The sequence below is a fragment of the Eucalyptus grandis genome, chromosome 3 (genome assembly GCF_016545825.1).
Source record: "Eucalyptus grandis isolate ANBG69807.140 chromosome 3, ASM1654582v1, whole genome shotgun sequence".
Taxonomy (NCBI): Eukaryota; Viridiplantae; Streptophyta; class Magnoliopsida; order Myrtales; family Myrtaceae; genus Eucalyptus; species Eucalyptus grandis.
The window spans coordinates 40998969-41014534 of NC_052614.1; the positions used below are offsets into that span (position 1 = coordinate 40998969).

A 15566-nucleotide genomic window follows, 5' to 3' on the forward strand; every position below is an offset into this window, starting at 1 on the left:
TCTGCCTAAAGACTGCGTTATTTCTTTGACACCATATCTCCCACAGCACATTGGCGATCACTTCGAAATCTGGGGACGCCCTTGGGAGAGTAGCTCGAATGGTCAAAACCTTAGATTCAGATCCACACTAACTTGGGCCTTTAAAAACCACCTATAATCAAAGGTTAATGGGCTTTCCTTAAGCCCTATCTCAGTCCATATACGTGAAAGGGATGTGCTATGAACGTGTGAATACGGTGCACATCTATTCGAATGGTCAAAACCTTAGATTCAGATCCACACTATATGAGCGAACTCATTTGATTTCGACCTTAAAAATTTGCCTAAAATTTTCATTCCCGCCTAAGGCTTCTGTTAGATAAATTGTAACATATGTTGCCATATAACGGTCAATTAAATAAGTTATATTATAAACTAGTCCCACAAAGATCTCATATTTTGATTTGAATCCATTTATTTCGCAGAAAATAAATGATTTGGAAAACATTTTCCTAAAAATAATCGCTTGTATCGCTTAGAAAAATAAATGATTTTTTTTTTCATAATTCACAATAATATTTAAAATATATATTGTTGTTAATAATGATAATATTTTCCATTGACTATTTATTTTAAGATATACAAGTGATTGTTTGGTCCTCTCACTTTGAATTAATAATGTATGGAACTATTATTTTCATCTGATGCTTTTTGATACTTTAACGTCTTGATTTTTCCATTAAGTAATTTCTATTGAACTTGTCTCAGTACTACAATACAATAATTTGTAGTTTCACATTGGATTATTTAGCCTTTTTATATATTGATAGGATATGTGTGTGCATCTTTGTTTATGTTTGATCAGAACAGGGGCAGCGTGGTGCTAACAGCAGCAATGGTACGGTGAGCTTCGTCGGATAAACAGTAAAGGACCAGGATGAGTTTGGCGCAGCGGCGAAGACTGAGCTTGGTGGTGCCGCTGTGACACTGCAATGCGGCGGTCGAGCAAGGTCTTGCCAAAAACCTTGCTCAACGGTATTGCTCAACAGGGTATGAACGTCTGACCAAAAAAAAAAAAAAAAAAAAAAACAGGGTATGAACGAATATCTTGCCAATTGTTTATAGGTTTGGCTGAACTTCGTTCCTCAGCGGGCTTAGTTTATATTATTTAAATTCAGTGCGTCTTTGCTATAGTCCATTAACTCAAATGCAATTATATGGACCCATTACTGTTAATACAAATGCTCTTGATATCTCTATGTTATTTAACTAATATATATATATATATATATATATATATATATATTTGGGTTGGGGTTGATCCCTAATTTTATATGCAGTTGATATGTAAATAGGTCACTAAAATTTATGTGTCAACACTTAAGCAGTCGGATTTTAAATGTCATGGCAGCAATTTTCTGGCTAGCAAAATATTATGCTCGTGCGAATCTCTAAATTTCATGGTTAAACCAGCATGCATGTATGAAGTTGAGGTCCTTAATGAGTTTGCAATTCAAGTGTGAAGAAGTGAAGGTCTTTGGGGTTTTATGCGTTGACTTTGCGACCATCAGATCATGTGTAACATCCTCAATTCCAAGCCCGTAAGGATTGGCCATAAGATTCAAAAAGGATCGATCATGGGTCATTGGCCATGGATCAATCGGTTCGATCAGCAAGGAATCACGGATCGGTCATGGTTCAACTGACCAATTGACTAGTCACGAACTGGTCGAGGTGTTGACCGTGAATTTCTACTGACCATAGCGATGGGATAGGATTACTAGCTCATAAGATGACTTTTTGATCATGAGAATTGAACACGGGATGATTTTGGATCAACGGATGGTCATGACCGGTCATAGTGCCCGGCCGTGGGTGATTCCGCCCAGCTATGCACTGATGCACGAACGATCCGATGCGATCACCTTCGAACCAAAAATGCATCATTCCCTATTTAATTTTTAGTGATGGGAAAGAAATCTTGAATTGGTGATGTCCAATCATGGATTGGTAATGCATCGACCATAAGCCATACGGATGGATCGGGTGCTGATTGGGATGAGTTCAAGGATAGACCCGACTATTCCGTCACTAATTCTAAGGTTCATGAGTGCCTTGGCTTAGTGTTAGGCCATGGATAGCCTTAGGATTGGCTTTGAACCTACCGAATGACAACCGATTGTTTAAACCAACAGACCGTTGAAGGAAACAGTTTGGCAAGCATGGTGCATGATGGTCGAACCTTGAGTGTACGTGATTCGATTTTTCGAGGTGTACCTAATAATCTATTTTCTAGCCCTGAAACTAACTTGGACAATAGAATTCTCTAGACCGCCTTCTTGAGGAAGGAAAGAATAAAGTAAAGAAAATTCTTGAATACCTTCATTAAATAAAGGAGAACGAGGTGTCTCTTGACTTTTCAAAGGTCATGATGGAGGTCAAAAATATCTTAGAAGTTCTAGAAAAGGTGGCACACACGTGGACCAATCGGAGAACGATACATGGACCCCTCATTAATGACCAAAGATTCTAAATTTGCCGAGTTGGCAACTACGACATCATTAATGTCAAACTCCATTAAATGCGGGGTATAGGTGAATCAATGGAAGAGTGAAAAGCGAGCCACCATCAATAATGCCTACAAGCTAGATTTGTCAAGTGTGACATTTTAGCCGTCCAACTCATTCCTTAGGCGCAATTATTGGAATAAAGTAATTCTTGCATTACTTTACTTGAGTATCTAATCAATCCATCAAAAATAGATCAATGGCGATTCATAAGTGAAAATGATTTGTATTTAAAAACTTGAACTATAAATCACGAATTGGTATGGGCTTCGAAGAACACGAGCTAGGTTTAATCTTAGTAATCCATTAGCTGAATCATAAGTTTGACCATGGTACCTCCAAGTACCATGAGTAGGTCGCAAGCTTGGGTGTACCACAAGGGTGACGACAATCAATCATTCAATGATCCTTTAGAGGATGTTGGCTTCCAAAGACTTCTAATTGACGAAAGATTGACCATGGTACCTCCAAGTCTTCATTAAATTCTTGTCATATTAGACATGTTCTCCTCTTGTAGATATCTTTATTACTAATGAAAGATTGATCATGATATCTCTAAGTTTTCATGAAATCCACATCATATTAAACTTGTCCTCTTGTTGTTGGTATCTTCATTAGTCTTCACTAAACTCACACAAGTCATCTATATCATTATAGTCTTCCACCTCATTTGATATTGGCATCTACTCCTACCAACAATCTACTACTCCTAATAATGATCTATTGCTCATGAAACAATTTGAATATCTATCTTCTGGTCCTTCCAAGCAAATTGGCAATTATGACCTAACCAAGTTGTTTGCTTTCATAGTCCTTTGAAGATCTACCGAACATTCTCGTTCTAGCCTTGTTTACTGTCACTAGGTCCATCCAATTGTTCACTATATCTTGGTACCTTCAAATCATCGACCTATTCACCCTCGATCAAGGTCCTTCTAGATGTTCATTTTATCTGAAGGTCCTTACAACTTCTAGACATCTCAACGCTCAATATCTTGTTCACTTTTGATATCGGCTGCCATTGTTCAATAGGGTATAACACTCTTGGCTATGACAGAGTATTTCTCATACTATTATGCATATTGGTTTGTGCATATATCACCCAGTATACTCAACCAATACATACATTAGTAGCATATGATTGTTTTGTTATATTCCAAACAACATAGGGGATTTTCCAACATAATGCATGTCTTTTGTTCATTATAGCGACTTTGGATCTTCATGTAAAATTTAGAGTAATTTCGTTTTCCAAAGAAAATACCAAAAATATTAGCTTAGGTTGCACATTATAGAGTTTTACACTATACTAATAAATGATTTGTTGGATCATGCGATCATGCATCATATTTAAGGCCTTTCATGCAGTCTTTTGAAAGAAAATAGTTTTCCATTTCGGATACAAAGTCGTTAATACTTTTGCTAAGTCCATCCAAGCATGTTTATAGTTATTTTGTCAATCCCATAGTAAACTATACATATTAACATTAAGAAAAAGTGTCTCATTTTGGCCTGTGATTAAATTTGAAATGTTATGCTTCAAGTAAATTTATAATTTTTTATGGACAAAACATATGTTTTGTCTCTTTTTCAATAAAAGCTGTATTGGTTAGTATTTTAACCTTTCAAAAATAATAAAATCAATATATCTTTCGATATTATAGTTATTGTTAGATTTTGATCAATAATGACGGCCATTTGCTAACTCAGATTTTTATGCCTTATAGGCAATAGGAAAAGAAAATTTGAATTGGTAAAATAGTATATAATGCTATGTTACCATTATATAGCATTATATAGCATTATATAATGTGTGCTAAAAAAATTAGTATATAATGAAAGAGAACTGAAAAAGTAAATTTTGCAAATAAAAAGAAATGAAGTGGTAAAGAGGAGAAAACTGAAAACAACGAAAAAGAAAAAAGTTAACCATGTGAGTGAATCTCATAGTATAGGAGGGAGAAACGATAGAATGATAAAGTTAAGAGGAAAGAGGAAAGGCAGAACTACATCGGACGAAGAAATTTTTTTTTAAAAAAATGGAGAAGATGAAAAATTAATTGAGGTCTATAATGGATAACAAAGAGCCATCCCCACCATTTTACACATGGAATTTCAAGCTTTCTACAAGATATTGTTGACCCTACTTTGCGGCTTTACATTGTTGTCTTTTATGGTCTTATTTACAACTTCCTGAAAATTCTCTCGCCAAATCCTAAATTCCCTGTACCTACCTAATCCATTCCAAAGGAAAAAAAATTATCCCAAACCATAACGGCCAAAACCCTAAACTCAACCACCATCATCGACTACCACTACGGATTGCCTCTAGCCGTCAGCACACTATCCAATGGCTTGTCATCCCTCTCTGACTCTTCCTTCCGATGGCCTTGACCCAAGTTGCCTAACAGCGACATTGACCTTGATCCGAGGCTGCTGGCCTCTTTCAAGTCAGGAATGACCTCGGCAGCTCTGAACGTCCAATGGAGGTCACAGGCCAAGGTCGTCCGTGGTAACTGACGATCTCCAATCCGGTATTGAGCTGCAACAAAATCATGGATGACCTGGATTGAGTCCGTCCATCACGGTAGGTGACCTCAATAGTTGAGGGAGAGAGAGAGAGAGAGGCCCGAGCGTGAACATAGGGGAGAGGGTCGATGGTATTGGTGAGGAGGTGGGTCCATGGTGGCAAATGACAGTTATGTGAGGGGCTTGTGCATGATGGTAGGTAGCACTTGAAGGCTTGGAATTTCTAAAGAGGGGCAATTTGATCTATCAATAAGATTCTGTCTTAGGATGGAAAGAAATATTTGGAGATATAGGGAAATAGAGTTTAAGGTGGGAAGAGTCTTGAGTCTTTTGCTTAAAGACAAATAGGCGCTAGTGATGGTGAAAAATGAGAAAATTACTTGTTTCATGATATTTTCATAAAAAGAATCAACAATTGGGATTTTCTACTGAGAATTGATAATTGGTATCGTAGAATTCTAAATATATTAGTAAATCACATTGAGGGAAATTTTTCACACGTCAATTATATTTGGTAAGTGGATTAGTATACTATCTCTCATTCCGATTTCCTTTATGGTAAATCTCTGGACTTTGGCCATAAAAAAGTGTTAATACAAGCAATGCTCCAAATAAATGAAAGTACTGAAATATGTAGGGCATTCAATTATCATTAAAAAAAAAGAATTTGTATTATCATCATAAATTTTAAGTTGTTGATTTTGTAAGACTGTATAAATAAAAGAAGCCAAGTCTGATCAATTTGTCGGAAACACATTCCCACCATACCTTGGGCCTTCTAAAACCCAAACAAAAATAGTGCACCGATATTCCGAAACCACTTTTAATCAAAGGTTAATTGGGCTTTCCTCAAGCCCTAGCTCATTCCATGTATGTGAATTGGATGTGCCACGAAACTATGAATCCTATGTACATATATTCTAATAGTCAAAACTTCAGATTCAGATCTACAGTATATCAGCGAACTCATTGGATTTCAACCTTAAAACTCTACCTAAAAATTTCATTCGCGCCTAAACCTTCTGTTAGGATATATTGCAATATTTTGTTACGATATAATGGTCAATTGAACAATAATTATATTAAAAACTACTCCCACGAAGATCTCATATTCTAATTTGAATGGAAGTTTCAGAGGGCATGCATACACACTCGACTTCCTGGGCTATTGAATACCCTACAAGCCCCTTGAACCGCCTAAATTCGGGTCTTTAACCTGTGCAAGTAGCCCTAAACCACAGCAATTTACACCCAATTTGTAGGTTTCCGGTGGATAACTAGTTTCCGAACTGTAGATTCCCCAATGCCCCGACAAATTGCGCCAACCTTGGGGATTGATTTCTCTAACATCAAAGCTAATTCATTGAATATTCTCTGTCCGGCCATTTAAAATCATTTTCTTCTTTTTCTTGTCACGCGCATAAGTATGCGTGCTTATGCTATTTTGTTTGTGTGCGTGAGAAAGATTCGTATGAATTCATATGATTAAATTTGGGATGCACGGACATCGGCATAGATAGGATCATGTGTGAGGGCAGAAGTATATATGGTCATGCGAACCTGTGTCCATTAGCAAATTAATGCAGGTGTATGTACTTGAAATTCTGATTTTTGAAAGGATGTAGTCTCTCAAATATATAATGTGCGATCTCATTATATGCACATTGGGATGGTATACAATTAATTAACCTACATCTTTTTTCCTATTATATCAACAGAAAAGTTTGGATATTCTTTGAGCACTCAACTAATTCTCACATGGTGTGACAATTTCACCATTCCACATACATTCGATAATCTTTGAAAACAATTACATCTATGCTCCAAGGTGATCCCAAAGGAATATTGCACGAGTGCACATTTGAACCCATGTGTTCAACAAAAGGACAAACAAATGGATGGCTAAGATTTACCTACTTCTATTGAAGTAAGTCAACCATCAAATTGCTTCTCCGTCTAGATACTAGTGATATTCGAATGCTCTAGCACCTTCCTCTATGCACCAATCGAAATGATTTACCCATCAAATGACTCACTCAACTACCGGTAACAACTCAATTGAGAGTACGAGAAATCCAAATCGGTCGATGTATGTGGGGGCTTTGTTAACGTAAAAAAAAAAAAAAAAAAAAAAACACGTTCAAAAGTGGGAAGAATGTTTTTCTTTTTTTTGTTCATCATCTTTCGTCTTTTTTCACCAAACATCTTTTTTCTTTTATTTTTTATTTTTAAATAAATTCGATTTTTAAATTATTATATATTTTATATTTTCTTCTTTTTGCTTCCATTCTTCTTCGACCAATCATCGGCCATTGCGACGGTTGGCAATCGGCCAAAGGTGAGCTCGAGCTCACAAGATTCCAATGAGGTCGAGCCTCGCCAGCCTGTGGTGAGGTGTTGCCTCGACTTGCCCAAGCTTACTCGAGGCTGTTGAGTGAGCTCAAGCCTCGTCAAATTCAGCGATTTGGGCGGGGCGCGAGCCTCACTTGAGGTTGCCACTGGCTAGATAAGAAAGAAAAAAAAATCTAAAAAAAAATTAAAATAGATTTAAAAAAATAAAACAAAATAATTATTGAAATGAGTGCATGGTGAAAAAATATTTTCCTTACAAAACGGCAAAAATATTTTTTTACTTTATTTTTCGATTTCAATCGAAAATCAGAAAATATTATCATTTTTATGAAAAATTATTTCCTAAAAATATTTTTTTTTTTAATATTATATTTTTCGCGAAATGAACAAAGGCTTCATTTGCTTCATAAAAATTATTTTTCGGAAAAACTCCTTTCTCCTTTTCCGACGTTTAGGGTGTAAAAAATGAGTAGTCAAAGAAAAAAATTTCGATCAACAGAAAATTCCCTTCTAAAGTTGGGGAAACTGATTTCCCTTTTCCTCTTCCTCAACACCCAAATCTCTCCAACCTTCTCTCGCTTCGTGAGGCGCCGCGCAGGGCCGCCGATCACGAGGCCGGTGCCCTATTGCCTATTGGTTCGATCCCCGGTGAGTGGACCTCTCTAAGAAGAAGCATTCCTCTGTGGAATGCGCTTCTGCTGAGTTGATTTGTCCTATCATCGTCTCTCTCCGCGTCGTTGCCTCCGCAAAGAGCAAGAGATCTGTCGCTTCCGTCTCTCTCCCTCTTGGTTCGATCTTAGGGTTTCTCCGATCCCCCAATCAGGTCTCTCTCCGATTTTCTAGATCTGCTGGGCTTTTCCTTTGCAATCTAGTTTCGGTCTCTCCACACATACTCTCTCTCTCTCTACGCGTCTCTTCGCTTCCCACTCGGCAACGGCGATTTCTCTCTGCTCCCTGTCTTCCATCCTCGTCCGCGACACGTCGTCGCTGACCGCCGCTTCCTTGCCTTACCCCTCGACAGGCTCGCTCTGCCGTCGTGCGCCGCCCGTGCGACTGCTGTCCGGGTCGAGACCCATCTCATATTTTTTTCGTAGTTTTTTACCAAAAATATTATCATTTTTCCCATGAAAAAGAAAAAAGAAAGAAAAATAATTAATAATTAAAAAAATTAATAATTTTTTTCAGGAAAATTAAATCAGATTTTTCATATAAAAATGTTTTCTAGTTTTAGCCAAACATAAAAAAATTACTTTTTTTAGAAGTTTTTAAAAAAATCATATTTTTCACAAAATAAATGAAGTCTTAATAATTATTGTGCACTAAAAAAAAATTAACTACACATATTGGAACCCTACAGTTCCACAAATTTAAATTTAATGAATGACACATTCGATGCAATGAATAGTTTCTTAAACATGATCAATGATGGACAAGTCGCTGTCGGTCACCTCCTTTGCATCTTGATTACTTGGTCCAATGTTAGTAAATTTATATGCCATAATCTATTAAATTTTCACGCAAATTTTTATCTCCCCTACCGAGATAGGGTTTTTGCGAAATTTCCTTTTGCTCGTTCTCACCATTGAATTTATGTTATTCTAGTACTCAGCCAATCTTATTCACCATCACCTCCATTGTGAGCTCCATGGTTGCACGAGAACATGTGCCACCACAACCAAAGTCACAGAAAATCATGTCTCGCTCTCTCTGCCATGACCTTAGATCGAGGTTCTTTTGAGGTCATGAATTTAGTGATTGTCTTCTTTAAATATCCAGTAAGAATTTGACACCATTAAGTAAAAAAAAAATTAATAAGATTTTTTTTGTAAGTAACAATGCTTGGGTGAAAACTATTTAGTGTTACTATTTTAAGTGATCCCTCGATTAAAAACAATAGACATGCAGTGGATATTCTAACAAAAAGTAACGAAGGATCAAGTACAAACGGACCTATTGCACGCTTTTATGGAAAATGATTTTTTATGCAACTCATCAAGTGGGATGGGCCATCTTTGGAGGCACCAAGGTCCGCCACATACAAATAGCTTCAACTTAGTGGAGTCTTAACTGTCACATGATGTGATGGAGAAGGCAATTTTATTCCGGAAAATGACCTTTATTTTGGGAAATGGCTACGGGCAAAGGTTGATGAATCAATTCTGGAAGGCCTTTTATGAAGCGAAGGTCAAAGAAGATATATAGTTCCAGATTCCCCTGTCAACGACACTCACATTGTGGCTTTTGTGGAAGGAACTTCTGGCCCCGATAACCTGCAGTTAACCATTATGGAAAATACAATAGAAGTCTCTGAAATTAGAGGAGAAAACCTTTCGAAGTCAGACCCGAGCTAGACTATCGTTCGAAATTTCCATCCCTCCAGAATCTCGTTGCATTTTCCATTGTTTTCATCCAATTCAGAAAGCTCAAAAGAAGAGTAGGAACTTTGTTGCAGATGTCTAGACACAAAGCCATTGAAACGAAGTTACTATGTACAAAACTAAGATAATGCTATGTTCAATATCCATGAATAGGTCTCCACCTTATTTTCTTGTCAAGGAGGTGACACTTGTTTCAATCTTGTTCTAAGCCTAAATTGCGATTCTAAAGTCTTGGACTTGTGCAACTAGGCCCTCGTTTAGAAGAACATTGCTAGGCTTTATATACAATGGGTTCCGGTTGGCTGTGGTCGAGATATTTGAGTGTCATTGCGACATTGACCATTATCTTCACTTGCTATTGGAGACCCAAGTTGTAGTTGTTGGAGTACAGCCACTACCCCCAAGCCCCTGTTGGGCACGAATTGCAGCAATAGAGCTCTCAGATCAGAGTTCGTGTAGCTACTGATCACCTTGACAAGATTTTGGTGCCAATTATGTGGAAAACCTCACGTTCGGTGCAAAACTTTTCAGAGTGCCTTTGATACAGAAATTTAGTAATTTAACTACAACGTTCGTCCTGGTCGGCAAGAGTCCATTTGTCTACAGAGCTAAAGCTCCCAGCTTTGAGCAAATTTCTTTAGGTGACATTGTTGGTAGCAGAGCAAAGTTTCTGATATGATATCACCGGGTGGTTAATTGCAGGAGGGCTTTTCTTACCAATGTTTTGACACTTTCTGAGCAAGCAAATGAGAGAGGCTAACAGTATAACTGATTTAATTGGCACCATAATGTATAGTAACCGGAGCCGATTGTCCCTTGAATGTTGCCACTAGGCTAGCGACTCTTTCATTCCCAAAATGGGCTCTTCAATAGTTGACTTGAGAGATTTGATAAATGGGCTGAGTTTCCTATTTTCTTATACTTATTATTTGGATAGCGGATATATATAATCAAGCAGCAACATGGGTTTCGCTTGAAGTTTAGCAACATTGAGGTTTGAAAATGTGTGTTATATTACATGAGATCTTTAGGCTTAAGGCAGTCTTATATTTTCTGGAAGTGGATGAAGTTTGAAGAAAGGTTATGAACTATTGAACAAAACCAAAAAATTGTAGTCAAACGGCTCAACGATCGTATGCTCATCTGACTTATGTCAGCATAGAATTCAGTCCACTGAAGCACAATATCAGCAAAAATGTTTTGTTTAATCCATTGCTTTTTGGAATTTGTGACTTTACCTCGCTTCTCCTGTTATCACTGAATATTAGTGCGGAAACATGGAAAATTCTCCTTTTGTTTCCCTGAAATTTTTAATATGCTAGTCAACAAGATGGCATTCGGCATTTTGCATTATATTTTTAGGATTCTGTAACAACTCATTGCTATGACTATGAAGATTCCATGTACCAGCAATTATATAATCTCATACTTGACTGTCTTTATGTGTCAGGAGGATGTAGAGGACTGCAATTTACATGTTGCATACTTCTTTTTTGTTTGATTGTAGAGGAAAATTGATATAGGACACTGAGGTTGTAATGTTGCCCGACTTTGTGCCTCCGATTGATGCTTATGTCAGTTTGATATAGGACACTTTGAGGTTGTAATGTTGCCTAACTTTGTGCCGCAGATTGATGCTTATGTCAGTATTTTGATGAGAACAGCTCAAAATTCTGTCAATGGGACATTGCATAGTTTCCTCACGAAAGAGAATGCCCTTACTCGCTGAAACTTTAATTAAAATTCTCAAGCAATTTGATCGAGTTGTACCTGAAACCTTGAGAGACCTTTATATACTTTCATATCTTGATTTTCATTTGCGGCTTCGTGAATTGAGAAGCACATCATATTGCTTTGGGGGGGAGGGGCTCGTTTCATGTAAGGCACATCATTGAAATTATAAATTTTGCAGCCAATTGCAAGATTTTTACCTTTTATTAGCTGATGAAGCACGTTTTAATTTGATACCAAGTTGGTGAAATGTGTTCTTGCAGAAATTACTTATCCTTAAATGTTGGTATGTATTGTTTGAAACAATTTGGCTTTTCTTTTTAGTGCACTCATTGAACGAGTGAAAAGAGAAAAAGAGTGAAACAAGCGGAGGCAATAACACTGAGTTGTGTCTTGGTTGAGAATTTGCTTCTTCATATTTTGCATTAGGCATTTAATATTTGTTGTCTTGTTCATTTCTTACTTGTAGGATGGCCTTAGTTGAGCAAAGGGTTTTTCTTCAATTGAGCAAAGATTTTTTGATCAGAAACCAACTGTATTATTTACATAGGAACAGGAGTACTACCCATTGCCAGGGCATCGATACATAGTAGGTCCGAACTATAGAAGGAGGAGAAGAGGCCCAATTAGAGTGCAAAAACCTCGGCCACAGGCCTTAGCGGCCCAGCAGCCAGGGGAATTCGCTTCCCGTCTACAATAGGACAGACGCAAAAGTGGAAAATGGGATAGCAAGGTTTCAACGTCGACAATTAGGGTTCGGCAGTCCCATGGAGGAGAGCATCGATTGTTTAGCATATCGACCATAGCCAAGCATTCAGAATCAATCTGAAGGTGATCTTCATTCATTCCTTTCTCGAGTAGATAAAGCAGGGCATGATGGAGAGCTCGAATCTCAGTTTGCAGAGGCGATGAAGCAGGAACAATTTGGGAGGAACCCCCAATCAGATTGCCTTCGTGGTTTCGCAAATACAAGCCACCGAACCTGTCTCGATCCGCCACGGGAAAGTCCCATCAACATTTACTTTGATTGTCCCAACCGGTGGAGGATTCCAAGTCCGAGAGGTAGGCAAAAGTGTCTCGCCCGTAGATAATATGTCCTGCGGCTTACTGCGATTGCTCTCTGCTTATAAATGCTAGATCTACAACTGCTTCATGGGTTGAGCGTTTGCTGCGGAAGATGGAATGATTTCGCGCTTGCCAGATTTGTCAAAGAAGAGCTACTACAATCTCCGAATCAGGTATGTGTTTATCCTGCAACAATATATTTGCTAGCCAAGAAGACAGTGGTTGTGTGTGGTTTGTTGAAAAGTTAAGCTGCACTTTCGGATGAGACCAAATACCCTGAATTTGTGGGCAATATAGAAATAAATGTTCGGGAGTTTCAGGGAGATGAGTCTGACATAACTGACAATCTGGGGTGGGGAGGATATGTCGTTTGTATAGGTTTTCCCTTGTAGCTAGTGCATTGTGGCAAAGGGACCACAAAAGACTCGATTTTGGGGGCGGTTTGTAGATGCCAAAGTTTACGCCAAACAGGGGTTGTAAGGTGAGGGGATATGGTTGCGAAGGTAGGGAGAGATTTAGGAACATGATCTTTGATAAACCTATAGCCACTTTTAACCGAATACTCTCCTGTAAGTGTCACTGGCCAAATAAGTTTGTCAGAAACCATAGTGGAACTGAGAGGAATGGTGAGGATCTCCTTAATAACTTGCTCATCAAAACTCTGTTGAAGAAGATGAACATTCCAGGTGGACAGATTCTGGTTAATATAACTTTCAACAAGTTCAGGCTCCCCTCTTTTAGCTAGCCCACCTAGAGTTCCTCTAGCTAACCATTTATCGTTTCGAATGTGTATTCTGTGGCCATTCCCAACAGAGTATTGCATCTGGTCTGAGATGGAGTCCCTACCAAATAACAGACTTTGCCAGCCCCAGGACGGATTTGAACCTCTAGGAGCATGCCATAAATCAAGAGATTGAAAATATAAACCTCTAAACAGGCGACTCCACAAAGAGGAAGAACAGTGATATAGCCGCTAAGCTTGTTTACCAAGAAGTGCCTTGTTAAGACTAAGTAAATCACGAAAACCCAGCCCTCCCTTTTCCTTCCTTTCTTGAAGTAGTTCCCAACTTTTCCAATGTATGCCCGATTTAGTACTACTGTTTTGCCACCAAAACTGTGCGATTTTCTTCTCAATAGATTTGCATATTGACACTGGAATTTTAAATATGGACATAGCATAGTTTGGTAAGGCCTCGCACTACGTATTTGAGTAGTATTTCCTTTCCCCCTTTAGATAGTAGCTGTTCTTTCCACCCCGCCAACTTTGCACTAACCCTTCTTAGTATCTAGCGAACATATTCTTTTTAGAGACTCCCCAATCAGAAGGTATCCCTAAATATTTGCCAGTTTTTTCAATCAATGGCACCCGCAGTGTACTAGCCAGATTTTGCTTTAAGAGAGTAGGACAAGCTCTGCTCAAAAAAAGGCCAGATTTGTTCCTATTCACCACTTGTCCGGTAGCAAGACAGTATTGTTGCAGGATATTGGCTAAATTTTGACATTCAATTAGACTTCCATCTAAGAAGAATATGGCATCATCGGCGAAAAATAGATGAGAAAGGATAGGACAGCACCTGTTAAACTAAATACCTTTAAGATTTCCCATATCGACAGCTTGTTTAATGAGAGTTGATAAAACATTAGCCACCAGGGATGAAAATATATGGCGAGAGAGGATCGCCTTGGCGTAGGCCTCTTGTAGGTTGAAAGTAGGGTAACGGTTGGCCATTGAATTTAACACTCAGTGAAGTCGTCGTTATGCACTGCATTACCCAATTCACCCAATTGGTATGGAACCCGAGTTTACATAAATAAGCCTCCAAGAAATCCCACTCTACTTGATCATATGCTTTTTTCATGTCCAGCTTTAAAATTGCTTGAAACTTTCTCTTTCTGACCCTGGTTTTCAATTGGTGCAGGACTTCTTGAACAACCAAGATGTTATCCTGTATTTGCCTACCAGATACAAAAGCACTCTGTTCCATGGAGATCAACTCAGGTAACCAAGGTTTTAATCTATTGGCTAATATCTTGGATATAATTTTGTAGATAAAATTACAGAGGCTGATGGGACGGTAATGATCTAACCTTTCAGGATGTGGGATCTTCGGAATCAGAGTGATAAGCGTTTTGTTTAAAGCTGGGGGCAGCACTCCTGTGCTGAAAAATTCTGCACCGAGGTAAAGATATCCTCTTGGAGTATGTCCCAATAATTTTGGTAGAATAGACCATTAAATCCATCCGGTCCCGGGGCCTTTGTTGCCCCCAGCTTGAAAGGTAGCAAGTTTTCACTTCTTCCCGAGAAACCTCGCTATTAAAACCTGGTTCATTTCCAATGTAACTACTGACGAAATCTGAGTCAGGATAGGGAGATAATCACGGTGGCCTACTGACTTATAGAGATTTCGGAAATAGTCCATTGTCAAGTTCTGCAGTTGAGTAGGATCTCGAATCCATCTCTGAGTATCATCCTGTAGCATAGTAATTCGGTTAAATTGCCTTCTCTGTACTGTCGTCGAATGGAAAATTTTGGTATTCCTGTCCCCCACCTCAACCGCTTAATGCGCGATCTCATCACCCAATATTGCTCTTCTTGCTGCCATAGAGATTGTATTTCTTCCTTCAGTTTTTTGATTGTTGCATGACCATAATTAATATTTGAGCGATTCATAATGCACTGGAGAACCTGTTGTAACAGATTAATCCTGTCACGACCATGCGAAAAGGTCGATTTACTCCATCTGGCAAGGACTGTAGAGAGAGACTGAAGTTTTCGATCCAGGGATGCAAATTGGAGATGTGAAGAATCCCAAGCTTCTGCAATGACCTGTCTACTCTGCTGATGCTAGACCCAAAAAGCTTCAAAAATGAAGGATTTATAACGCTTTTGTTTGGGACCATCAGTGAGTAATAGAAGGGGACTGTGGTCAGACGCGATTGCAGGAAGAGCAAAAACTTCTGCTGC

General features: G+C 38.4%; 1 long non-coding RNA gene across 1 annotated transcript; it reads left to right on the forward strand.

Moving 5' to 3' along the window:
* Positions 1-12687: 12687 nt before the first annotated feature.
* Positions 12688-14769, forward strand: LOC108958578. The gene is made up of 3 exons (XR_001985846.2): positions 12688-12774; positions 14521-14600; positions 14697-14769. It is a non-coding gene; the product is annotated as an uncharacterized LOC108958578 (long non-coding RNA).
* Positions 14770-15566: the final 797 nt, after the last annotated feature.